The 26,864-nt window shown below is 45.0% G+C and overlaps 1 protein-coding gene across 27 annotated transcripts in view; it reads right to left on the reverse strand.

Moving 5' to 3' along the window:
- The window catches only part of SORBS2 (sorbin and SH3 domain containing 2), a 417,459-nt gene extending 395,158 nt beyond the window's left edge, over positions 1-22,301 (reverse strand). For 12 of the 27 annotated variants that reach the window (XM_073645333.1, XM_073645328.1, XM_073645327.1 and 9 more), the window contains exon 1: positions 21,704-22,301. The gene's annotated coding sequence lies outside the window, so the exon portion shown is untranslated. The remainder of the gene's footprint in view (positions 1-21,703) is intronic. The other 15 variants (XM_073645341.1, XM_073645339.1, XM_073645342.1 and 12 more) reach the window with 4 other exon arrangements.
- Between the last annotated feature and the right edge of the window lie 4,563 nt (positions 22,302-26,864).

A 26,864-nucleotide genomic window follows, 5' to 3' on the forward strand; every position in this document is an offset into this window, starting at 1 on the left:
CGTGAGTAAAGACCCTGGGACTGCACCATCTTGTCTCCGTGTTTCTTACCGCGCCAGCACTAACTGTACTGAGACGCTCTGCACAACCATCATCATTCACACGCGCTGCCCTGAAGCTACACTCTTCCTGTGGGGAGTCCTATTACACTTGGTGCACACTCCACCAGCTTCAGCGGACTGCTCCGCAGTGGCGGTTAACAATAACCGCAATCCACAGGTGGCATAGTCGGACATTAACACTCATCTATATAAATTACGCCTTGGATTGACCGCCCTGGGTCACGGACTGGGTCGCCGCCACGGTGACTACAACCCCCAGCATCTACAGGCCCGGCTCCGGGTGCCCCACGGCCCAGGGGGCGCGTCAACTTTGGCGTTAGTGATTTGTTTGCTCATCAGTTCAACCTCTGGTATCAATTCCATTCAGTGACCTTGGGGCCATTGTTCTCTCAGCCAATAGACCCCTTGAGTAGATGTAAAGAATAGAGGAGCCACAGGGAGTTTCACAGGCAGACCCAGGTGATTGCTTCGACCTGAGAAAATACCTCCACTAAGGCACACTTAGCTGTGGGAGGGAGGGGTGAGCTCTTCTGCACATTCAGGGGGCTGATCCCAGTGCAGGAGAAAGAGAAGACTTATTTTCTGATCAGAAAGAGAGCTGTGTGATATTCCATGCTGCGGTCGTGATATCCATCATCCGGAGGAGCATATGCTGTGACTGCCAAAACTGGCGGGAGATACAAAAGCTGTGGGCCAATCAAAAGTTGGGGGACAGTGGGTATCACCTTGGATGGGGCAGTGGAACTACTGATCCCAAGTTGGAAACTTGAGGACTGAGAAAATTGCATGTTGGACATTTACCTGGAATTGCTGTTTACCATAGGCGGAAGGAATAAAACTAATTGCATCATTAACCTGCCTAGGTGATTATTAAAATCCACAACCGCACATCTTCACACAGTGCAATATTCCTTTCAATGAACAGTGACAGTGCGCTCCCTCACCAGTTCTAATGAAAAGTGACGAGACGATAGTCAGTGCACATGATAAGGAGAGAATGCGGTGATCAGGGATGAGCCCTGACCCTGAAGGTGAAGTCAATCGATATTAATTTTGGACCACCCAATAATAATAATATATATTTTTTTAAAGCACCAATCCATATTGTACAATCTTGGCTTAACTCCTTCAGAACAAAGGGATCCAGAATGTGGAAATTTAAGATGCCCAATCCTCGTTTACTCAGACATCTGCCTCCACACACACAATTATATTGTCAGCATTATCTGCCAACATTAATCTTATATGTGCAGCCTTGCAAACAACTTTGATGTGGTGGTGAATTATTATTTTACGGGATTAGACATGCAGGCCATTCTTTTCTATTTTTCTATGTGTCTTCTGTAAACCATGTGATCAATGGGGAGAGTTGGAATCTTCTTAGGGTGTTTATTTTTACAATCTTATCTGAACTACAAAGGTAATAATACCTGCCCATAAACCACAGCACTTTTTAATAACTCTGTATTAAAATAAATTAGCTTAGATATTTATATAAGGGATGTAAACTGAAAACACAGAGAACCAATATATCATAAAAATGTATAGAAAATCTTAATACAGATTAAAATGATACTTTTTAGAACAGCTTAGGTATCATTATAATGTAGTCCTTAAACATTAATTGACATTTTATTTATATAAATTAATAGTACATGTGAAAATAGGAAACTTTGTAATATATCTTATTAGAGAAATCTGCTTCTTTCTTCTATTTATTCTCAAAATTCTCAATTCATGAGTAAAATTTGTCTTAAATGAAAACAGGCTTTCCCATTACTGAGTGAGGAGATGACAGTTGGTACTCATAAAGTTCTATGGAGAACTGTAACGATCATTTCAGGAGAACTAGCAGCAGTAAAACTGTCTGCCTCCAACTCCTCACTAGTCTATAAAGTGTTAGGAGCGCTAACGGCCTACTCCTACTTCAGTGATGGAAAATCTGTCTTTACAGAAAACAGATATTACAGATTTTAGCCATGAATTGAGTGTGATAGATCAATCAACAAAATCAATAATTGTGTTCTTTCACTCAGAACTGTATTTCAGCTACTAAAAATCATGTATGGTTTGATATTCCAGGTTTCAGCTTCAATAAGTGGATGAAACAATTCAAAACGCTGGTAATAATGCAGTGGAAATAGCAAATTTGGCCATGACAATTGTGTGTGGTCATTGTTCTACCTATTCCACAGTAGTGAGCACTACAATTGGAACTAGTGGAATAAATGCACTTCAACGAGTCTTATCCCTTTTATTGCCAAAATCTCTCACAGCAGTGAAGTAAGGCACATTGTGTTCTGTAGATTAATAAAATGTAATTTTTTCTTAAATCACATATTACTTCTGTAGAACAGTGGAAGCCATACCTTGTTCTATCTCAGACTATGTTCTTTTTAATTCTCCAATGCTCTGATGAATGGAACTCTGAACAGATCAATACTATACTGTGCTGAAAACAAACGTGGACCATGGAATACAAAGCTACTAAGAAGTAATGAAATAGTATTTTAGGCTAAACAGTGATTCGAATCTTTGTAGAAACGATTGCACCCAAAACGTGTTTGGCAATTACAGCTGTTGAGAAAGGTCATTCTTGTACCACTTTTTTGAAGAAAGGGAAAAAATAATAAAATGCATTTACAAACAAAGGATTAGATGCCACACATAGTGCAGAAGCAACCAGCAATCCAGCAACCAGAGGGGTTAACAGGGTGCAGCTAGGGGGAGTGACCAGGCCTGCCTCTGAGAGATTGAGGAGAGTCAGCGCTGATTTGGGGAGCAAGCTGGAAAGATGCAGACCTCTTCACCAGGCTGACTAGGGTCCTAGAACACTGTCCCATTGCAACTGCCGCCCGGTTGTCCGTGGTATCTACACAAGAAAGTAGTGGAGCAAGGAGTTATCTGCTGCAGGGCAGGCGCAGGAATCTAACACCACCTCTGAGGACTGGGCTTTTCTTGCCGTTCAACCCCCCCATACCTCACTGCACTGAAGGTAAAAGCCAGGGATGCTGTGGACCGGGATTGTTGTTGGGAACACTGATTAATTAAGTCAAGAGAGATGGAATAGGAATGTGTGGACATGTGCTGCTAAAGCCAATAGCTTTGTGCTGGACTGTGCTGATGAGAGAGATTATTGTTACTGTGCCTTGAAGAGAAGATTGTTGTCACTGGAGCATGTTGCCCTAAAGTACTTGAATTGCACTGGACGTGCTGTGAGAATAAAGTTTACTGTTCAACTGTTATGAAGCCTGGTGTCAGATGTGCCTGAGAGAAGTTGCAGCTTATGGTCGCCCTGAGTCACGGTTCCCCCAGTATTCCAAAGAATTCATGTAACCTGTCTCGCCCTATCTGAACCTAGCAGTGTGCGTGTAACATTGGTGGCCCGTACAGGGAATCCTGAGCGGGAACTAGTGTGCAGAGGGAGAAAAGGAAAAGTGTCTGGAAAATACAGCAGCACAGCACCTCAACACAACTCTGCTACACCAGTGAAAAGGGCAAAGGAAGAAAAAGGAGATAAGACACCGGAAACCAGACACCTGCAAAAATGCAAGATTTGGCACAGGTGGCACAACTAAAATGGCGATTGTATTTGCTAAAATGGCACCTGACAGCACAGTGGGGAAAAAGAAGGACGTCCCATCTTGTAGGAGGGGATGATAAAAGAGAGCCAAATAGGGCCAAGCCCCCTGCAGTGGAACAAACTGGAGAAGGCTGCCCTCAGAAAAAAGATACCCCACCTACTAAGATGCTGGACCAATGGCCAGTGAGATACTGTCCCAAAGGGGAAGGAGTAAAAGCAACCCAGAGCCTCTCTGGTCAAAAGAACGCCATTCTGGTCAGGAGTGGTAAAGAGGAAGGAGCGGTTACCAGAGCGCTCACCAGAAAAATGGAGCTGGAGACACATGCAGTGCCCCAGCGATCTGACATAGGATGAGGAACAGCGGAGGATGCAGGCCGGCGTCCTCTCACCCGCAGCAGTGATGTACCATGGGTTTATCAGTCAGGCCGGGATGCGGCCGCCCAGCCTTCCCGGGATCCAGCAGTCTCCCCAGCACCGGAGGCGGGACATCCAGGTAGGAGGTCGAACATCATGCCCATCTCCCCATCATCCCCAGATCAGGAGGCGACCGTCACCGCACCCTGCACCGCATCACCCAGTCCAGCGCCGGACTCACCGGAGGGACCGCTGCTCGTCACCGCGTCACCGGCTGTACCAGCGCCAGAAGAGTCGCGGCCTACAGGTATCTCGACTGTGGCCCCGCCTGCATCACCGGAAGTCACTACCGCTGCTGTGATGTCCGTCCTGGCCTCGGCTCTCGCGAGAGGGGCGGGACTTCTGGTCGAGACTGGAAGCAAGATGGCGGCGCCCAGCATTCCATGGGGCGTATTGCTTGCCCCCATGTTTCCCCTTATGCCAATATTGTTCTTAAAATCAGAGAGACCCGCAGGTCTTGTTCCCATGGGTGTTGTGAACAAGAAACGGTTGTTCGCCCAGCTGTCTACCCTCCCCACAGCACCTGTCCTGCCGTATGTTCCACCTGCCGCAGAGGTCTTGCAGCCGATGCCACTGACTCCTCCTACCATACCCGCTCCATTCCCTGCTTTCCCTGTCGCAGGGGTTAATCAGCCTGGCCAGGCTGAAGAGCTGTCTGAGCTACTCCTGGTTATCCCAATGACCCCAGACGAAAGGGAGCGAGACTTCCAACTACGCCTGGCCGCGTGGAAGGATGGGGTGAAAAGGGAAAATAAATGGATGGAGGAATATGCTGGGACATGGAGGGGAGGCCCTGGAGGAGAGTCCCTGGAGAAGCAGCTGAAGCACGGTACCGTTATCGGCTTTGATCTGGAGAAGGTTTTCGGATTTATCCAGGAGCCCGGGCAGCGACTGGACATTTTTGTTAGCCGTCGCTCCGTCGAGAGGGACTGGTCAGTGGGACAAACCTGAAATCTCTAGCCAGGAGACTGGGTACAATTCTTGAAGATGTGGGGACCTTGGGGCTGGTACGCTATTTCAGTGTCCCGGATTGTTGAGATGGAGGAGTACCACCCCGAGGACTGGTCAGATGCTGAGGACCCAAGGGCCATGGGCCAGGTAAGGGGGCTCTTCCCCACCCCTACTGGGCCCCGTGTCGGGACCCGACCTACTCAGGAGAGTGAGTTGGCCCCACAGGCAACATCTCAGGGGGCTGCCGCCTCTGCCAGGGCTAGAAAAGAGGAATCTTCTTCAGCCTCAGTACAGCTCCCCACGATACATGCCACCTGCAGCCCAGTATCCATCTATTGTGGGGTGGCCCCAACCCCAGAAAGGAAGGAGAAAATGGACTGAAGCCGCAGGACCTCATCTGTAAACCACTAGAGTTGTGCTGGTTGCACGCAATGTTCATGGGATAGTTCCCTGTCTCAACGAGTGGTTAGGTCCCAGGCTAATATTCTACGACTGTTAAGGCTGGACAAGCCGATATCTAAGTTGTGGTAACAGAACTGTGTTGCTGAACTTTTCCTCTGCTAGGCTGGATAGGCCCTTGTTTGATGAAACAAAGTGACTTATATAGCTGGACAAGCTACCATTTATTTTTGTTTTCCATTATTTTTTATTTGCACCTGTTGTGCCCTTTTCTGCTTGATATACGGGCACCTCAAGCGAGTTGGGGAGCCCTCACCCTCAACTTATGGACTGTGCCGTATCCTGTCCAGGAATTGATTCCCAAATTGCACTTTAATGGACTGTGCCTTTATTGTTTACAAGAAACAGACATTGTTTCAGCCCCTGTTTTAAAGGACTGTCCCTTTGCCTGTTCCAGGGTCCTTACGTAGAAGGACCGAGGACCCCATGCCTTAGAAGAAAACAAAGGACTGTTTTCTTAAAAGTGGCACACTCTTTCTCAGAAATATGGACTATATTGATAATGTTTATTGACTGCCAAATATTTTACCAAAGACTGTTGCAGTATTTAAATATTTTGCATTTGAATTTGATAAAAATGTTTAGTGGTAGTTAGGGAGAGCCGGTTGAAGACGGATGAAAAGCTCCGGCTGAAGAGACGACTGTGGGTGTAACTTGTGTTGAATGTTTTTTTTTTTTTTTACTTGCAGAAGGACGACCAACAAGATAGTTAGATAGGGAAAATATGTTGTTGATGGAAAGTGCTAAAAAGGGGTCCACAGTGTCCAACTACCACCTCACCTTTAATTAAAGGGGCAGTACTAGGGGAACACTATCCGAGGATAGTTAGGGGAGAACTACCAAAACTCCAAGGGGTTGGTTATCGTAACCAGGTAGAAGGCAGTTGTCGAGGACGAAATTTAAAAAGGAGGGAAGAGTGTGATGGGTAGATACCACACATACTGCAGAAGCATCCAGCAACCAGAGGGGTTAACAGGGTGCAGCTAGGGGGAGTGGCTAGGCCTGCCTCAGAGAGATTGAGGAGAGTCAGCTGAGTTAGGGAGCAAGCTGGAAAGATCTCTTCACCAGGCTGACTAGGGTCCTGGAACACTATCCCACTGCAACTGCCGCCCGGTTGTCCGTGGTATCTACACAAGAAAGTAGTGGAGCAAGGAGTTATCTGCTGCAGGGCAGGCACAGGAATCTAACACCACCTCTGAGGACTGGGCTTTTCTTGCCATTCAACCCCCCCCCGTACCTCACAAGAGAGATGGAATAGGAATGTGTGGACATGTGCTGCTAAAGCCAATAGATTTGTGCTGGCCTGTGCTAATGAGAGAGAGAGATTATTGTTACTGTGCCTTGAAGAGAATCATAGAATGTTAGAGTTGGAAAGGACCTCCTGGGTCATCTGGTCCAACCCCCTGCTCAAAGCAGGATTCACTATGTCGATCACGATGTCTGTCCAGCCTCTGTTTGAAGACGTCCATTGAAGGGGAACTCACCACCTCTCGTGGCAGCCTGTTCCACTCATTAATCACCCTAACTGTCAAAAAGTTTTTTCTAATATCTAATCTGTGTCTCCTCCCATTTAGTTTCATCCCATTGCTTCTAGTCTTTCCTTGTGTAAATGAGAATAAAGATGATCCTTCTACAAGATATTGAGATATTTGTAGACAACTATTAAGAAGATTGTTGTTACTGGAGCCTGTTGCCCCAAAGTACTTGAATTGCACTGGACAGGCTGTGAGAATAAAGTTTACTGTTCAACTGTTATGAAGCCTGGTGTCAGATGTGCCTGAGAGAAGTTGCAGCTTATGGTCGCCCTGAGTAACATTTCCCCCAGGATTCCAAAAAATTCATGTAACCTGTCTCGCCCATTCTGAACCTAGCGGCGTGCATGTAACATATATATACTTGGTTAGCAATGCCATACACATACCACTGCAGGAAACCAATGACCATAGATATCAAACCATGCTGTGGGTAGATAGCATTACTATACACATACCTATAATACTAAGTTTCAATCTGGTGGCAGGTCACTTGCCAATAAATGGTGAATGAATTAAGTTAACCCATTGAGTGAAATTATTGCATGCTTCTTCCTACAGTGTCAGTGTGTGCTCCCATTGTTCTTGGCTGCAGCAGCCGCTTGATCCTGTACTGCAGACAGGCACCAGTGATGAGGGCGCACACTGACACTGAACACGACAAAGAAAAAGAAGCTGGGGAGCTCCATGTGCGGGACAAAGCTGAAGAATAGGGACTCAAGGGATCTGCATAAAGCTTGGAAACTGGTAGGGATGTGGCTGCTGCTCTACCTGCTGAACCTGACCAAGTCAGGCACGAAAAACTTGATAGAAGAGCCAGCTGAAAGTCTGGAAGGAACAAGGTAACCACATGATTAGAAAAAGGGGGTCTTTATTGACAACACTTTTCAGATTTGTTCTGACTCCTTCGTCAGGTATGTGTTTTCAATAAAGTCCCACTTTTTCCAATCCTCTGGTTACCTTGTCTCTTCCGGACTTGTCAGTGCCCGAAAAACACAGTGTCTTTCAGCTAGCTCTTCTACTAAGCATGCCTGGGCTCTTCAGTTTCACTTCTGTTGAGCAGCATAGCCGCCGATTGAGTTCTGTCAATCAAAATATGAAAGTACTGATGGTCAACTCAACTGATGGTCCCAACCCCATTTATAAGGCAAGAAATCCCACTTATTAAACCTGACAGGGCACACCTGTGAAGTGAAAACCATTTCCGGTGACTACCTCTTGAAGCTCATCAAGAGAATGCCAAGAGTGTGCAAAGCAGTCATCAAAGCAAAAGGTGGCTACTTTGAAGAACCTAGAATATAAGACATATTTTCAGTTGTTTCACACTTTTTTGTTAAATATATAATCCCACATGTGTTAATTCATATTTTTGATGCCTTCAGTGTGAATGTACAATTTTCATAGTCAAGAAAATACAGAAAAATCTTTAAATGAGAAGGTGTGTCCAAACTTTTGGTCTGTACTGTATGTCTGCAATATCTTCATGGAAGGTGCAAGGAAAATAAGGGAAAAAGGGGCCAACGGATAGAGAAATTGAAGGAACTGTCAAGTTCGGTGGAGGAAGCCTGATGATATGGGGTTGTTTCACAGCCAAAGTCATTAGATACTTGTCCAGGATCGATGGTTGTCTCAATGAGCTATATGTGAGCTATATGTGAGCATATATGTGAGCATCCTATAAGACGAGTTACTTCGTACACTCGAGTGCTATGAGTATGAAAAGGACGACATAGTGTTCCAGCAGGACAATGACCCGAAGCATAAGTCAAGATTGGCAAAGAAATGCCAATGAAGTAGAGGTGCTGAATTGGCCCACACAGTCCCCAGACCTCAACCCAATCGAACACTTGGGGGTAGCGTTAAAGGAAAGACTGTATACATACCCAAGTGAGTCGACCCGTATGCATCAACTTTGGGAACGTGTAGAAGAGTCCTAGGATCAAATTTCGGTCAAGACATGTTTGAATCTGATCAAGAGCATGCCCAGAAGGATTCAGGCAGTGTTGAAAGCCAAAGGTGGATTTACAAAATACTAACAAAATAATAAAAATTAAAATTTAGATTTTTAGGAGAAAAACAATAACAATGCAGTGACATGACAAGAATCTGCATAACTAATCATATACTAAATAATTGCAAGTCAAATTTATGTATGAGATGGCCAAGATGATAGTCTATAAAATCATGTTAGTCTCAGGTTCAAAGCAGTAGTGGATGATGAGATATGGAGCCTGAAAGTCAAATGTTCAAAACATTGTTACCCTTTTGTTCGTCACTGTAAGTAATGATTCCCTGTGTAGAGCACTGCTGCCCCGTCTTTCTGCTGATCACCCATGTATCCATGGTCAAACCCTCAACTAACAGACATTTAGGATTGGTCATAAATGTAAAGGACTTGGAAAACCCTTTAAATTCTAAATAGTAGCGTACAATCTTGAAAGCAGTATATACAGTGGGGAAAATAAGTATTTGGTACACTTCTTTAAAAAGCCCTCCTACTCTGCACTCATTACCTATATTAATTGCACCTGTTTGAACTCGTTACCTGTATAAAAGACAACTGTCCACACATTCAATCAATCACATATCAACCTCTCCACCATGGCCAGACCAAAGAACTGTCTAAGGACACCAGGGACAAAATTGTAGACCTGCACAAGGCTGGGATGGGCTACAGGACAATAGGCAAGCAACTTGGTGAGAAGGCAACAACTGTTGGCACAATTATTAGAAAATGGAAGAAACACAAGATGACTGTTAATCTTCCTCCGTCTGGGGCTCTATGCAACATCTCGCCTCATGAGGTAAGGATGATTCTAAGAAAGGTCAAGAATCAGCCCAGAACTACATGGGACGACCTGGCCAATGACCTGAAGAGAGCTGGGACCACAGTCTCAAACGTTACTGTTAGTAACACACTACGCTGTCATGGATTAAAATCCTGCAAGGCATGCAAGGTCAACACATGTCCAGGCCCGTTTGAAGTTCACCAATGATCATCTGGATGATCCAGAGGAGGCATGGGAGAAGGTCATGTTGTCAGATGAGACCAAAATAGAACTTTTTGGTATCAAATTCAGTCGCCGTGTTTGGAGAAAGAAGAAGGATGAGTACAACCCCAAGAACACTGTCCCAACCGTGAAGCATGGTGGGGGAAACATCATACTTTGGGGGTGCTTTTCTGCAAAGGGGACAGGAAGACTGCACCGTATTGAAGGGAAGATGGATGGGGTCATGTATCGCAAAATTTTGGCCAAGAACCTCCTTCCATCAGTAAGAGCATTGAAGATGGGTCGTGGCTGGGTCTTCCAGCAAGACAATGTCCTGAAACACACAGAGAGGGCGGGGCTCCATAAGAAGCATTTCAATGTACTGGAGTGGCCTAGCCAGTCTCCAGACCTGAACCCAATAGAAAATCTTTTGAGGGAGCTGAAACTGAATGTTGCCCAGCGACAACCCTGAAATCTCAAAGGTCTGGAAAAGATCTGTATGGAGGAGTGGGCCAAAATCTCTACTGCAGTGTGTGCAAACTTGGTTAAGAACTATAGGAAACGTCTGACCTCTGTAATTGCAAATAAAGGTTTCTGCACCAAATATTACATTCTGTTTTCTATTGTATCAAATATTTACTTCATACAATAAAATGCAAATTAATTATGTAAAAATCATACAATGTGATTTTCTGGATTTTATTTTAGATTTTGTCTCTCACAGTTGAAAAGTACCTACGATAAAAATTACAGACCTCTTCATTCTTTGTAGGTGAGAAAATTTGCAAAATCGGCAGTGTATCAAATACTTATTTTACCCATTGTACATTATAAACTGAATATTATAACATGTACAATCATGTTATAGGATTTTCTGCCTTATTTAGTTTTATTTGGGTTTGGTTTTATTTGGGTAATTTCTTCAGCAATGGTTTCTTCCTTTGCCATCGCCCATAAAGCTCTGCTTGGTTTAGTGTGCGGTATATGGTACTTGTTGAAACCATGACCCCAGACTGTTCCAGGTTGGCCTTCATGTCTTTGGATGTTTGACGTAGTGTTTTTTCCACCATTCGCACCAACCTTCGAAGACATCTCTTGTCAATTTTCCTCTTTCACTTATGTCCAGGGAGATTCTTGATGGGTCCATGCTTGGCAAACTTCTTAATTACATTGTGCACTGTTGAAACTGGGATACCACGGTCTTTGGAGATTAAACCCTTTGGAAGTCTTGTGTTTGCTAATAATAGCAGTTCTGATGTCCTCAGACAGCTCCTTTGTCTTTACCAATGTGACAAAGGAACAGGGCCTACCATGTGGCTTTTTAAAACACTGAAGTCATCATTCATTGGCTAATTCATATCACATGGGCAGCGACAATTAATCACAGGAGAATCTCTTTTGTGATTTACCACAGGCGAGTCAAAATGTGTTTCCATACTAAATTAATGTAAAGGTGCCAATACTAGTGACACAGCAAGCTTTAGGTTTCTCTATTTTCCTTCCCATTGTTTTTGTTTTAAATGTATGGTTTATCATTTGCTCTTTTGTATTTAACACGAGTCTCTATACAAAAAAAACTGTTTCACTTGATTCGTATTTTTCAGGAGATATTCCACATTATGTACTTAAACTTCATGGGTGCCAATAACGATGAGCAGGACTGTAGAATACTTTTTCCTCAGACACCTTTGGGCAACCTCAGACACAATGGCATGGGTGCCATTGTGTGCAAAATAATACCCCCAATCTGCTTCTGGCTCTTGCTCAGAAACATTGACGTGGAACAGCACATGCAAATACAATTGGTTATGAGTTACGGTATTTACTTAGGCCCCAATTCATTGATAAAACGCCAGAATTCTGGTGTAAAACTCTTTTCATGCCATTTTCAACCAACTCCACCAAAGTGGGCAGAGCTGGGGCGGGACGGGGCTATGTCAACGCTCACCTGACAGATTCAGTAAAAGTGGTGGTGCACATTACGCCAGTCTCTGATTGGAGTAACATTTCTGGCAGGGCGCATGTGTAGCACCCTGAGGACTCGGCTGCTACAGGGGTATTACACCTCAAGCCAGAGGTGTGGTATTCCACTCCCGGGTAAGGATGGAGTGTGGGACTGAGCTCAGATAGCTGCATACACTACATACATCCCATTTCCGGGGGACAGATCGACGGTACTCCCACCAATATATGTGCAGGTACGACAGTGTCTGTCCCTGGCTGGAGTGGGAGGGGGGTGGAACATCCCAGTAGTGTAGGGGCAGATAGGGGGAGTAGTCTGGGTAAGGCTAGGAGCTCATTGGGTGCTGGTCACCTGAGCTCACACATAGAGGGAGTATATAAGGTGGGCACCATCTTAGATCAGGGTCAGTCTGTCAGAGTTTAGCCTGAGGAGCAGAGCAGAGAAGCTGAGCCAGAAGGGCTGACAGGGAGTTGTGGTTCCGGCTGGGCCCAGCTCCAAGGCCAAGTCTGAGAGAGAGAGAGGAGTCAGAAGGACCCAGAGAGAAGAAGAAGGAACCCCAAGACCCCAGAATACAAACAGCAGGGTGAAGGGTTGGCACCCAGGGTACCGGATCCCAAGCTGGCAGAGAGAAAAGCACACCTTAGCCAGGAACCGGAGGTCGTGGGCAGGATCTGCCACGACCCTCACCAAATCCACTAAAAAGGCATACCAAGCATAGGGTCAGGGAGCCCAGAGGAGGCTTGACCAACAAGAGACCCGAGGGAGCCGGACATAAGTGGATCCCTGGTGGGAACGGCCAGTAGAAAGGACAGTCAGAAAGGAGCTCAGGACCACGCTCCAGAATTGCTTGGGGGTTGGCCGAGTCCAGGACCTGGTGGACGCAGCACGGCTCGGGTGGTCGCTTCAGGCCAGAGTGACCATAAGAACACCCGTAAGTAAAAACCCCTGAACTGCACAGCCCGACTCTGAGTCTTCTTGCTTGATCATCCTGCACCTTCACAACCACCATCCTCTACATCTGACCCCCTGAGGCTATACCCCTCCCGTTGGGGGTTATACTACCAAAGCTGCACACATACCAACAGCCTCAGCGGACCCTGCTGCAGCGGCGGCCTTTTGACCCCAAATCAACGGGTGGCGTAGTCGACACAAAGAACTAATAACATCTGTAGGACTGCCACACTCTGAGCTTGACACCCTGGGCACGGACCGGGTCACAGCCACTCGGAGACTACAACCCCCATCTGATCCGGCTCCGGGTATCCCTAACAACATGGCCCAGGGGGCGCGTCACATGCCACTGATAAGATGTGCCTAATTCAATAAGTGGCATGAGCCGCTCAATGAATTTTGCGCATCTTATTCCTGCATGTCACTTATTAAGATACGTGTACGAAACACACGTCGTAATGAATCGGGGCCTTAGTATTTGTATACACGCTGCACTATAGATTCTGAATAGTACAGGACTGGTGTAATGATATTTTTTTAATACAGCATGCATAAAACCTTTTTATTACAGTACTATTTTAAAAGCATGAGCATTTAAGGCCTTCTACACTTTTGTAAATGTAACAATTGACTCTCCCTACTGCTATCTCTAAGGGCTCCTGCACACGACCGTTTAAATAAGACGAGTGCTATCCGTGGTTTATTTTTTGCTTTGACCAAGTGGTCCAAGTAAAAAATCTTTGATGTCTTTGGTTTTGAGCGTCCCATGTCACCAACAATCCGGTAAGCGCTGCTAGCTGGCACACTATATGGCTTTTTCAGAGACTGTTTGCTTTTCTACCCATTACAACCTCCGTTATTTTTCATATGCCCCTTTTTACCTGACATCCTATTGAGGCCCTCAGTCCTCCTCACTATCCCATCCCATTACACTCTTTTGAGCCCTTATGACTTGTATAGCTTATACCTTACATCTTTTGTCCTTATGTCCAGATACTTTTTGGACACTGGGCCAATTTTTAGGCATTGCATTTTTCTTTTTAATGTTTTTTATTTGGAACATATTCATTTTTCCTAGCTTTCCCTAGTCCCCCCCCTTTTTTTGTATTATACGGGGACCAAATTTACCTCTATACCCTCATTTTTTGTATGTTGAGGCTTGAACATTACACTTTTCTAATTTTCTACCATGTAGATCGAGATTACGCTATGATTAATGTGATTGTTTGCATTTTTCTCCCCATGCATTTAAGATTATTTTGTTCTATAGTCCATTTTTTTCTGTATGTTATATATTGTTTTGTTTTTTGTCTTATTTTTTTTTTGCCATAATGTTTCTATGATATATTTTGTGTCTCCAAGTCTGATGAAGGTCGTGGTTTAACGCCCGAAACGAAACCTTGTGGATTGCATTTCACTAATTCTTTATGGAACTTTATTTGCTTTATTAAAAATATACGCATTACTAATCAGAGTGCCGGATTCTATCTTTATTTTGATTTTGATCTGAGTGTCAGATCAAAACCAGCAATTCGAGTCTATGGGTCGGTGGAAAACATTGGACCAAATTCAGATGACATCCGAGTGCAGTCCGATTTTCATGGACTGACTGAATGTAGAAGGTGGCCGAACTTTTAATTTTTTTTTCTCTACCTCTGAGAAAAATGGAACCCACTCTGATCAAACTCTGATCAGAGTCTGATTAGCATAATCAGACCGTTTTTCTTGGATAGAGCAAAAATGGTCATGTGACCCTAGCCTAATGCAAAGAAAATGGAGGTGTCGATCAGAGAGAGCCATCAGGAGCAGGGGCTCTGACAGATTAATAACATTTTTGCAGATTATTTTTGCAGATAAATGACATTTAGACTCTCTACAGTAACTAAACAGTAGAATTTTTTTTATGAAGACTATTTAGAAAGTTGTTTAAGCTTGCATTTAGGAAATGTACAAAAAATATTCTCTATGAAGGTGTACATAGCCATTAGCTTTTGTACAGAAACTTTGAAGCTGATTGTTAGGCTGAGCTTCTCATTACTTTGTTCCCGTCTTAAACTCCTAAATTATTCAATACCATGGCAGACTAAAGCATTCAGCCAGGTGACACTTACGATTTATGCATTAAAAGCTCAGCAATTTGTTTAAAACAGATGAAACTGCTGCATTTAGGTTCCAGTGAACACTATTCTGTTTGGAATAAGAGTCTGAACCTACACAAATATTATTTGTGAAGCAATATTTTGATTTTGTCTGTCATAGCTGCAGGGCATTATGGGGAAGCCCTCATGGCAATGCAAAAAGTCAATAGCCCGCTCTCTAATGCTTCAGCAGTGTTTGAAACAGGAGAATTTCAGGAAATTCAACTTCAACTTGATCTGCTCATCTCTCTTACTCTTAACAAATAAAACTGCTAACAGTGGCCAAAGGAAACAATATGAAAACTGATGGAAGTAGAAATCACTTTGGTCATTGTTAGAGATGGGCGAACCCGAACAGAAATGTTCGGCGTTCGTACCGGACAGCCACTGTTCTGGCCTGAACGCAGAACACAGACTTTTTGCTGAAGTCCGGTGCAGTGTTCAGGGTAAGTCCTTGGTGGCGTGGAAGAGAGAGAGATTTGTTTTTCTTTTGTTACAAGTTCGGGATTCCATTATTTTCAATGGGGTTTGGATTCTGGTGGAAGTTAGAGTACTGTTCTGGTAACCGAACCAAACTTTCTCAAAAGTTCGGGTCAGGTACCAGAACCCAAACTTCCACCGGTCCGCCCATATCTAGTTATTGTCACTACACTTTGTATCTGCCTCTTATTTGGTGGTTAGCCTTGTGGCTCAGTGGTTGGTATGGTTGCTTTGCAATACTGGAGTCCTAGGTTTGGAGCAAATCAAGGGAACAATTGCTTGGAGTTTGTATATTCTCTCCATGTTTATGTTGTGTTTCGTTGGCCTATCATTGATTATTTTTGGCCAAAAGTCCACTCACTCAACCAGCTATGGGTCATGAGGCCCCTCCGTAGGACTCAAGGCAGCGGGTCTCTAAGTCTTTGCTTGTCACTCCAACTTAAAGCATGCACCACTCAGCAATGGCTCCTCTACACCAGCTAGCTGGCATATCACTTGCCAGTTGCACTTAGGTTTTGCTGCGCAGGTCCACTCATACTCCCTGGATCTCCAGGTTCCTGTCTCTATCTTATGACAGATATCAGGTTATTGGTTCTTTACTAATGTATAGTAGAGGATCATCAGCTTGCTGACTGTAGTAATAAAGATGATTTTATGCATCACTACAGTTTAATGAGATTGGTTGTGTGGCACCCTGCTATTACAGGTACCACAGGACCCAAAAGGGTGCATGGACGGACTTCTCCACAAGAGGCCCTCATTACATAACAGACACCTCCACCCTTCCACCTCATACCACCAGAGGGAGCCCTGTTAGGGATATATATACTGGAGGGTGGAGTTAGGTAGGCAGAGTGTGCTGACACTTTAGATCAGTGAAGGAGCAGCACGTCTGCTGCTGTGCTGAGGGCCCCGAGTGTGGCCGAGGCAAGGAGAGAGGAGAGAGGAGTTAAGGGGGCAGAGGAGCATCTAAAGCTCACCCCAGGATACAAGCCGGACACCAGGTCCGCGCCTACAGGGTCATCTACATCCAGTAGGGACAACAGAAATACCAGGAGGCTTCCAGACACCTGGTCACCTGAAGCTACCATCATTTACAGAACTAGGAACCACGAAGGCCCCAGCGTCCAGGGATAGTGGTATCCAAAGAAAAGTTCTACTACCAAGCAGGCAGGTGAGAGAGTGAAACAGTACAGAAGCTAGGCCTAGTTCCAGGCTGGCCAGAAGCTTTAGGGAGAGGAAGAAACGGACCAGGAGGCCTACTACCCGCTCACTGGGGAGAGTCCGGAAGTGCACCCTTCCTACTAGGTACCCTGGACCATACCTGCCGTTACACAAGTAAAGGTACTGAAGCAAATCCCCTGTGTGCGTGTCCGTCATTCCCCCTGACCCGACCGGGCCGCCTCTCACCTGCATCCCTTCCATCAACCCTGCCCCGTGGGTCCGCTCCGCCTGTGGGGAGCAGAAACATCTCAGCTGCCATCCCATCACCCCCGGAGGTCTGCAGCAGCGCTGATACCCATTACAAGGAGCCACAGGTGGCGTCACGAGACAAAACTGTTAACAAACCCCCTTTTAAAGAATGACCCCAGGGTACGGGCCCGGGAGCCGACTGCCGTGACATCCCAAGAAGGTAAAGGCCCGGGTACCGTGTTCCCCCATATCCCCCTGGGCGAGTCAGTTGTACGTAAATATGTTATTCATAAAGACAACACTAAATCAATTAACCTATAAACTTTTAGAATTATTGGAAAAATGTAACAACAAATGCTACTTCCTTTATGTAATAAATGTAGTTTAAAGGGAACCTGTCAGCTGAGCAGCATGTATCTGGCACTGGCTATATGATCACAACCATGCATGTTTGTCCCTGAAATGCTGCGGCGTTTCAGAGAAAAACATACTTTTAATAGCTGCCGGGGACCGAGCCGCACTGTGCACTAGTCGCACAGGCGGGTCCCTGGCGGCTTCTTCCTGTCTACTGACAATGACTGACAAGCCTCTGCCTATACACGCATTTAGGCAGAGACTTGTCAGTCACTGTCAGCCACAGCGTTTCAAGCATGCATGGCTGAGAGAAACATACATGGCTGTAATTGTACAGCCAGTGGCTCTTACATGCTGCCTACAGTTTGGGCAGCATGTATCACTTGTCAGGTTTCCTTTAAAGAAAATTGCAAGATTTTTTTTACTTCACTATAAAACAAGAAACATAATAAGAGTCACCACTTCTCAGCTTCAAGAAGTAATTCTCATCAAAATAAGAGATGTATGAAATGAGCCAATCAAGCATTATGTACACATAAATGTTCCTCTCCACCATCGATACTGCCGCTCACAGCATTGTTAAAGGAGTTATCCGGGATGGTTTTTTATACAATGTGCCTGAAAACTAACAAGCAGGTAGTTGCTAAGTACCTGTCTTTTGTCCCCGGCACCCTTCTCTGGCAGCACAGAGCGGTCACAGACTGTTCCTGCCAGCGATTCAGCGCCTAATGTCACATCGACAGAGCAACGACTTTTCTTTTTCTCTCTGCTCTGTTGATAGGGCTTGACTACCAATGTCTTGCTGATTGACAGCAGACACTCCGCTGTCTAACTGCAGGAAGCCGGCTGTCAATCAGCATGACGTCGGCAGCCACACCCCGTCGACAGAGCAGCCCGGAAGAAGAAGAGCTGCTCTGTTGAAATGGAGCCGCTGAATTGCCAGCAGCAGGAGCAGTCGGTGACTGGGTAACTGGCGCAAGGTAGAACAGGCAAGTAGTTGACAACTACTTTTAGGTAAATAGCAAAAAAAAAAAATTGTGTATAACCTCTTTAACAGATACGAAAAGGCCTCTAAGGTGTGATCTGTGAAGGCAGCCTATAAAAGCCTGATTCACTATATTACCAAATATTACTATATTTTTATTATGTGGGCACTTTTTTTAAATAGGTTAAAGAATATGTTGAACATTATTATATGCCCTTTTTTGTATAGATGAGACATGCTAGAGCTTCACTCATTGAATTGTTGTCGCATTGACTAGTTGACACTGGCCCACTGATGGAACCTCTCTGTTTCACTCCCCAAAAGACCATGGATGAGATATTTGTAGGCAAACATAATCATGTGTATGGTGTAGCCAGACTATACCTAACACAAAAATTGGGCGACACAAGGATTGTAAAATGTTATTTTAAAAATGATAGGGCAGCACAGTGGCTCAGTGGTTAGCACTGCTGCTTTGCAGTACTGGGGTCCTGGGCTCAAATCCCACCAAGGACAACATCTGCAAGGAGTTTATATGTTCTCCCCATGTTTGTATGGGTCTCCTCCAGGTTCTCCGGTTTCCTCCCACACTCCAAAAACATACTAATAGGGAATCTAGATTGTGAGCCCCAATGGGGACAGCGATGATAATGTATGTAAAGTGCTGTGGAATATGTTAGCGCTACATAAAAATAAAGATTATTATTATTCATTATGATTGATCCTTTGCTCCCCAAGGAATAAATATGCACATTCAGCCAATATGAAGACATAGGTATACAGGGGATCTGTGGGATAACTGGACAATATGATCAGCTTAAAGGGGTTGCCCATGACAAGGATGTTACATGCATTGTTCATTGCCCAGAAACAGTATTTGGGAAACCCTCATTCTTGGCAAAAATCGGGCTCAGAGGGGTTGGACCCATCTAAATAATTTTTATGACCTACAAGGTTAAAAATTGAGAAGGGGGTTGTGTGGAATACTTTTTTTACTGTCTTAAAGCACCACTCCTGCATTCTATTTTTTTTTTATTTCAGTGGAGTGGCGCCACTAATCTAAGTTTCCTGACCCAAGTATTATACTCACTAGCTGCTCATATAGTCCGATCACAGCCTTTTAACGAGCACCAATCGACTATATACAAGTAGATCTTTGTTGGCCTGCTAACACAGGCCGGTACGCGCTGAAGGAAACTGAAGGATCGTTAAATGGATTTCCCACTATACCGAAATTGAGGAACAATCCTTTGTATAGATCATCAATATCAGATCGGTGGGGGGCTTGCACCTGGCATACCCATTGATCAACTGCTAGAAGCTCTGTTAGTGACCAGACTCCACCACTCCATCAACTTCTTGGATACTGGAGACCAGCTCTGTTATAGAGTTTATATCCAACCACTCCTGGAGATGCTAACAGTAGATCGGATGCCCACCAATCTGATATAAGGATAGGTCCTCAATATCGGTGTAGTGGATAACCCTTTTAATATGATCATGGTGTCCCCATATTATCGCAGCACGTCCCCAGTTTACACAGGTTGATGCGCTGCCAACAATTATGATGTTTATGCTGTCATGTTTACACAGGTCGATAATCGTGAATAAGTGTTATTATAAAAATCCGCTTACAGATACTATGCCCATCTAAATGCATCTTTATGTAACCCTCCTTTTCCTCATCATCATGTATTTTAGTTATTTTATCTTGACCACATTTAGGTGGTGTTGATAAGAAACAGAGTTAAATGACTGCATTGTGACAATCAATATAATGTTCCAGTCCCCTACTATAATAGTAAAGTGCCATATTAATACCATCAAGAAGAGCTAAGTATTAGGTGTAATCCTTGTAAACAGTCAAGGCTTTAGAAGACAGAGTGCAGCCATGGTGACATGTTTCTGGGTGGGCCCCGAGCCTGTCACCTTCATTTATCTTCCCTCCGCAGGTTGTAATAAAAGGCATATTTCTCCTACACACCCATCGTCGTAAGATTTTTACACTTCCTTTGTTTTACACTCTGTACACATTTTTATGGATTTTAATAACTGTACTGTGTATATTCCTATTACTCCGTCTATATTAAATATATTGCAGGCAATTTAATTTACATGTTTGATATAAGACAAATTAAATTCATGACACAGTGGGAAAAATAGGATGCAGCATTACAGAACGGGGGAGGGGCGGGCAAAATCAATAACCCCACAATGCATAGGAGACACGAGGGTCGTTAAAAGACCTAAATACTCATCCAAACGGAAACAGAAAAATAGCAATTCAACAGCAGTAAAGCCTGACGACACTAAACCTGTGCCTGCTTACTGTGCCATAATGCTACATTGTGTTATTGTGACACTCGTGTCAATAAAGTTTATCTAAAGGATGTGACAGTGACAGCAATACGCCTGTTGTTATTATAACTTGAGCTGCATTGTTTGCCGGATACATTACATCCAGCAGATCACCTGGATGACTCTATGGAAATGCTAATATTTGCATGCATAGTAACGGCACAAAGACCATGTTCTGCTAGGAAGGAAATTGTGATTGTAACTAGTTGAGCGAATGCAGCACATTTTCCCTTCTGTTCCCCTAGAACTGATGCCCCGCAGCGGCTTATTGCATGTCACTATATCCCTTCCCTTTCTAGATCATTTAATCATTAACCAATTGAAGTTTCTTCTTCCAGTATTGACCTTCTCCAATATTGACAGCTCAAGTGTCCCTAAGAGACCATTGAGGGTGGAGAGGGAATTAATGGTGGGTGTTGGTCTGTACTATGGTTTTAAATATCTGCGGAGCAAGAAACTCATTTCTTTGTGTGTTAGATCCTGTTTTCCATGGGGAAAGTGAGACGGTATGCATAGTATAATAGCATGGCACTGTATGTGCTCCACTCCCAGCCGGCTGTCTATTCTTCCCCCCCTACTCCATGCTATGAAGCCCAGTGGGTGTGCTATTCTGAGTGGTGGGGTGTATACTGGATGGCATTAACTCTTTTAGAGCCACAGCATTTGAAACTGCACTGTTTTTCCTACAGATTAAAAAAAATATAATTGACTAACTTTCGGGGTATGGCAATGCCCCTGTTAAACATAAAGGGATGCCACCTGCTAGTATGACCTAGATAACATAACAATGGTGAGGCAGGAGAACACTCTTGTAGGCCAAGTGCTTTGACATTTTTGCAGTCAAATCTTCTGAAATGGTGCAAGAAGAAATCCTGATTTATTATTCTATATTCTACTTTCTCATATTAATACACGTTAAATATGTACGTACATATATATTCACGGACAACAAATCAAAACCATACATTAAGCAGTATTTTCATTACAAACTATCGAATAGAAGGCAACATTTTTTTGTAAATCCGTATCTATTGACCCTATTACATTCTCCATTCGAAGGGTAAATTCTTACCTTGTTACCCAGGTAGGCAGAGAAGGTAACGATGTGCACCTTGGTCCCCAAGCGAAAGTGTCCAGTAAGGTAATACCAGAGCCGGTGCTGGCGGAGTTGATGGTACTCGGGGACCAGAGCCGATGTTGGGGCTGTGTACTGTAGCTCAGAGCCTGGATGAGTGATACACCTGCTTCTTCTCTACTGCTGTCTTCTTGTATTAAGAAAAAAAAATGCACAGATTACAAAAAGGGCAACACCCTTTGTTCGGGTCACTAAGCTTCCCTTGTGAGCAGCTAATACCGAGCCCTTCAGATAACGTTGCCTTTACGAGACAAAAAAACCTACTCCACCGCCTGATAAAGGATATGCAGCATTATCAGCCTGCATTCCATCTTCTGGAATCAGCTCATAGCACAAGCAGTCAGCAGCTCATCAAGGCTGGGGCTCCCAGGCATTCTCAGCTGGAGCCATGATCAGCAAGCCCCCCGGACCCCGCACTAGATGCTATTAATTCCCTGTAAATAAAGGATATGGCAGGGCATAACACACAGCACACTGCCGCCTCGGAGGAAAATGGCTGGTCCTTTCAGGAGTGCTGCAGATAGCTCATTGGGTTGCACTGGCTTTTTGTAACTATAGAAACAGCCAACAGACTGGCTTACACAGCAAGCATGGCCGACCATGTGCAGGTCACCAGCCCTGAATGCTAATTTCTATCAATTACAATCTGCTTTATCTGTCTCTGTTAACTCGTTAATTGTATCATTTCAACAAATGCCACAATAGCATTCGGAAGCCATTTATTTATATGTGGATTTAAGTGTAGACTGTAACTCATGTTGCCCTGATAGTATTGTAATTACGGACATAGGGTGAAATACATGAATTTGATGAAATGTATTCATTGTTCGGATCGCTGGTGGTATAGTAATATAACTGTCACACAGTACTTTGTAAAGATAACGTTTATAGTAAATCATATAGGCTATGCTATGCACGGTCGCACCGTATACGTTGGATAGCTGTCGGCGCTGAACGATGATTCAGCAGCTATGTCGCCCGACTCTCCCATACACGGGAGCTTTCCTGTACGCTGTATGAGAGAATTGCTGCCAGACATCTCTACCTTATCTCTTATAAAACAAAAAGATCGGCAGACCGAAATTAATTGCCCACATCAGGGCTGCCATTAGGAATTTCAGGGCCCTATACTGGCAAACTTTTCAGGCCCCCTTGAGACTCCGCCCAGACCCCACCCCAGCTCCGCCTCCACCCCTCGAACCTTTCACAGTCCCACCGCCCACTCTTGGAAAAATTCCACTTCTGCACCTTGTCCTCATCAATCGCACATTAACAGTTCCCATTAAACACCATATCACACACATAGCCAGCAGCTTTTGTTTTGGCAAAAAAGATTTTTAAGCCTGCCACCGCGACAACGTAGACTCTTCTGGCCGGGCCCTACTCTACTCTAACCTATTAAAAATTTGTTAAAATGTCCAATACTCTTTTTAGGTATATTTAATTTATTTTTCTTTAAGTGTCCCGTACATTTTTTTAAAATGACCAATAATACCACATACAAGGGACAAATACCATCACACCATGGCCAGACCACATATTGCCACCACATAGTGGCCGAATAATACCACATACAAGGGACAAATACTACCACACCATGGCCAGATCAGACATTACCACCACATAGTGACCGAATTATACCACATACAAGGGACAAATACCTCCACACCATGATTAGACCACATATTACCACCACATAGTGACCGAATACTACAATACTGATCATTAATAAAAAAACACAATACTAATATTACCATAAGTGCCATTATACACAAGAGCTTTTTACACAGTATACAGTGCATAGTGTATAGGTAATACAGGGACTCACCAGTGACATTGCACACAGGAGCGCTGTATATAGTGTCATTGTACAGGTAAAACAGTGATTACCAGTGACATTATACACAGGAGCTCTATATATAGTGTATAGTGTACAGGTAATACAGGAATCACCAGTGACATTATACACAGAAGCTCTGTATATAGTGTATAGTGTACAGGTAATACAGGGATCACTGGTGACATTATACCCAGGAGCTCTGTATATAGTATACAGGTAATATAGTGATCACTAGTGACATTATACAGAGGAGCTCTGTATATAGTGTTAGTGTACAGGTAATACAAGGATCACCAGTGACATTATACACAGAAGCTCTGTATATAGTGTATAGTGTACAGGTAATACAGGGATCACGGGTGACATTATACACAGGAGCTCTGTATATAGTATACAGGTAATATAGTGATCACTAGTAGTGTTGAGCCACCCCCGTAGTGTTCGAGTTCGGTTCGGTTCGTCGAACACCCGTGTGTTCGCCGAACTGTTCGTCGAACTGTTCGTCGAACACCTTCGAACACCGTTAAAACCAATGGCAGGCAAACAAAAACACATAGAAACACATAGAAAACACCTTCAAAGGTGTCCAAAAGCTGACAAACTGCTCAGAAGACACAACTAACACATGGAAAAGTGACAAGTACATATAGTCATGCGAAAATAAAAGAGGTGGAGGAGTAAAAGGAGGGGGAGACACAGATATAGGCATGTCATGCCCTTCTAAAATCCAAAAAGTGAGAAGCCGACACGGCCAGTCCGCTCCTGCCCGTGCCACCTCCGTGTCGCCGGGTTTGTGCCAGAGCCGCGGTGAACCCTGATGGCCAGCCCCCCTCTCCCAATACTGGTGCATGTCCGCTGGTGGGTCGAGCGAGCCCCCCTGTGGTGGAGGCAGCTCTAAGCTTTTTAATTTAAATTGTCTCTCTAATTTGAATGAATACACTTTAAATCCATTTACAAGGATCTATTGGAGGGCAAGTCTCATGCCAGCAGCCGCGTAATTCCAGCTCCAGTAGTGTCCACTAAAGCTGCTGCAGTTAAAAAGCTTTTATAAGGATCGAGCTCGGCTGTCCACCGCAAGGCATCCTACTGCCAGTCCCAGCCCCTATGCCTTGGGGTGCCTCCTGATGCTCTTCACTAAGTATCCCATGGTCCCGAAGCATTTCCTTTGAAAAAATTAAGTGTCTAAACTACAGGTGGTGTAGCTTGCTTAACAGCCGGTATAATCCGCTGACTAGCAGACACTGCTACTAGGCACAAAGTATTTCCTGGGCTAGATGCAGTTAAAAATTTGTAATTAGATACTCTCGTTGGATGCTGAGAAAGCATTCCATAGAGTCTCCTGGCACGCCATATATGATTCTCTTAAAAAGCTTGGGGTAGGGGTCTAGGGGACCCTTTTATAGCCAAAATCACGGCCCTGTATCGCAATACGTCACCTAGGCTGAAGATAAATGGAACTGTAGCACCCTGAGGGCTCGGTTGCTACAGACGTATTGCACCTCACCCAGAGGTGTGATATCTCACTCTCAGGTAAGGATGGAGTGTGGATCAGGACCCGACACCTGCATGCATTACACCACATTGCCGTGGGGCAGGGCGACCAATATGCCCCTGAGATGGGCACGACAGTCCCTGTCCCTGGCTGGAGTGGGGGGAGGGAACACTGAGGAAGGGGAACCCTGTAGTGCAGGAGCAGGGAGGAAGCAGTTCCTGGGTGCATTGAGAAGGGAGTATAAAAGGTGGGCACCATCTTAGTTCAGTGCAGAGAAGTCTGAGCAGAAGTGGCAGGGAGCAGGGGCTCTGCATGAGCTCTGCTCCGGAGGCGGGCCTAGTAACAGAGGCCCAGGCCTGGAAGAGGGAGAAGGAAGGAAGAGGAGCGGAGAAGGCTCCAGGAACGAGGAATGAAGGGATCCCAGGGGTGCGGACGGGCGAGTCGCCACCGCACGCCCGAATCCACCTGCGTGGATGGGTCAGGCCAAAGGGGGAGACCGGTCCCCGAACTAGTGGAGGCAGGAAACGACCCTCAGCTAGAAACCGGAGGCTCTGACATTTTATGTGGCGCAGCCCCTCGCTACACCCGCTAGGAAGGCACCACATAGGGTCAGGGAAACTGGCGCCAAGTTTACCAAGAGGAGGCCCGAGGCAGCCGGACAGAAGTGTTGGTAAGAAAGGCCAGACAAAGGACACACAAAGGGGGTCCTGTGAAGTGCTCCAAAGTTATCTGGGAGTTGTCTGAGCCCCTCACCTGGTGAGCACAGTACGACGTGGGCAGCCGTTACCTGCAGACGTGGTCTGGATAATAAGAACTGTGAGTAAAGGCCCTGGACTGCATCACTGACTCCGTGTCGTTACTGCTGCTGCCCTGCACCATCACCCCCATCCTCCGCATACACTGCCCTGAGGCTATACTCCTCCCGTGGGGAGTTATGCTACGCTCTGCTGCACCCACAACACCAGCCTCAGCGGTCTGCCCTGTAGCGGCGGTTCACTCTGACCGCAATCCACGGGTGGCGTAGTCGGACATTTAAACATCAAAACCACATAAATAGTTCCGCCACTGGTTTGACCGCCCTGAGCCACGGAACCGGGTCGCCGCCACGAAGACTACAACCACCAGCATCCACCAAAAAGGGTCCGGCTCCGGGTGTCCCAAGGCCCAGGGGGTGCGTCAGAACATTTTCATCACCTTTCACAATCACCAATGGGACAAGGCAGGGATGTCCTCTGTCCCCTCTCTTATACATCCTAGTGACGGAGCACCTGCTCTCATCAATTCGCCATAACCCCAATATTAGGTGGATTGAGGTGGGAGGCACCGAGTACAAGTGCTCTCTATTTGCTGATGATGTCCTAGTATATATCACTCAATCACATATATCCATCCATGCTGTTATGGCTGAAATAGATCACTTTGTTACATGGTAAAATTTTAAAATCAATGCAGCGAAGTCTGAGGAACTCGATGTCTCCCTCCCCAAATCCATATAGGATTCCATCCAGTCCAACTTTCCCTTTGCCTGGCCCTCACAGGGTATCAAATACTTAGGAATTCCTATTCATAGAGACCTCTCCCATCTATGTTATCTTAATTTTGGGCCCTTTATTGAACAATTCCATACAGACCACGGTTGGCAAGTTAGAACTGTAAGATTCACTACGTGAACCGCTGGTGTTTTGTGGAAAAGCACATGTACACCGCGTTCCAAATTATTATGCAAAAAGTGTTTAGGAGTGATAAGGGAAGAATTTGTTTGTTTG

Source organism: Phyllobates terribilis, unplaced genomic scaffold (genome assembly GCF_046119375.1).
Source record: "Phyllobates terribilis strain yellow unplaced genomic scaffold, ASM4611937v1 Scaffold_1__5_contigs__length_1240528914, whole genome shotgun sequence".
Taxonomy (NCBI): Eukaryota; Metazoa; Chordata; class Amphibia; order Anura; family Dendrobatidae; genus Phyllobates; species Phyllobates terribilis.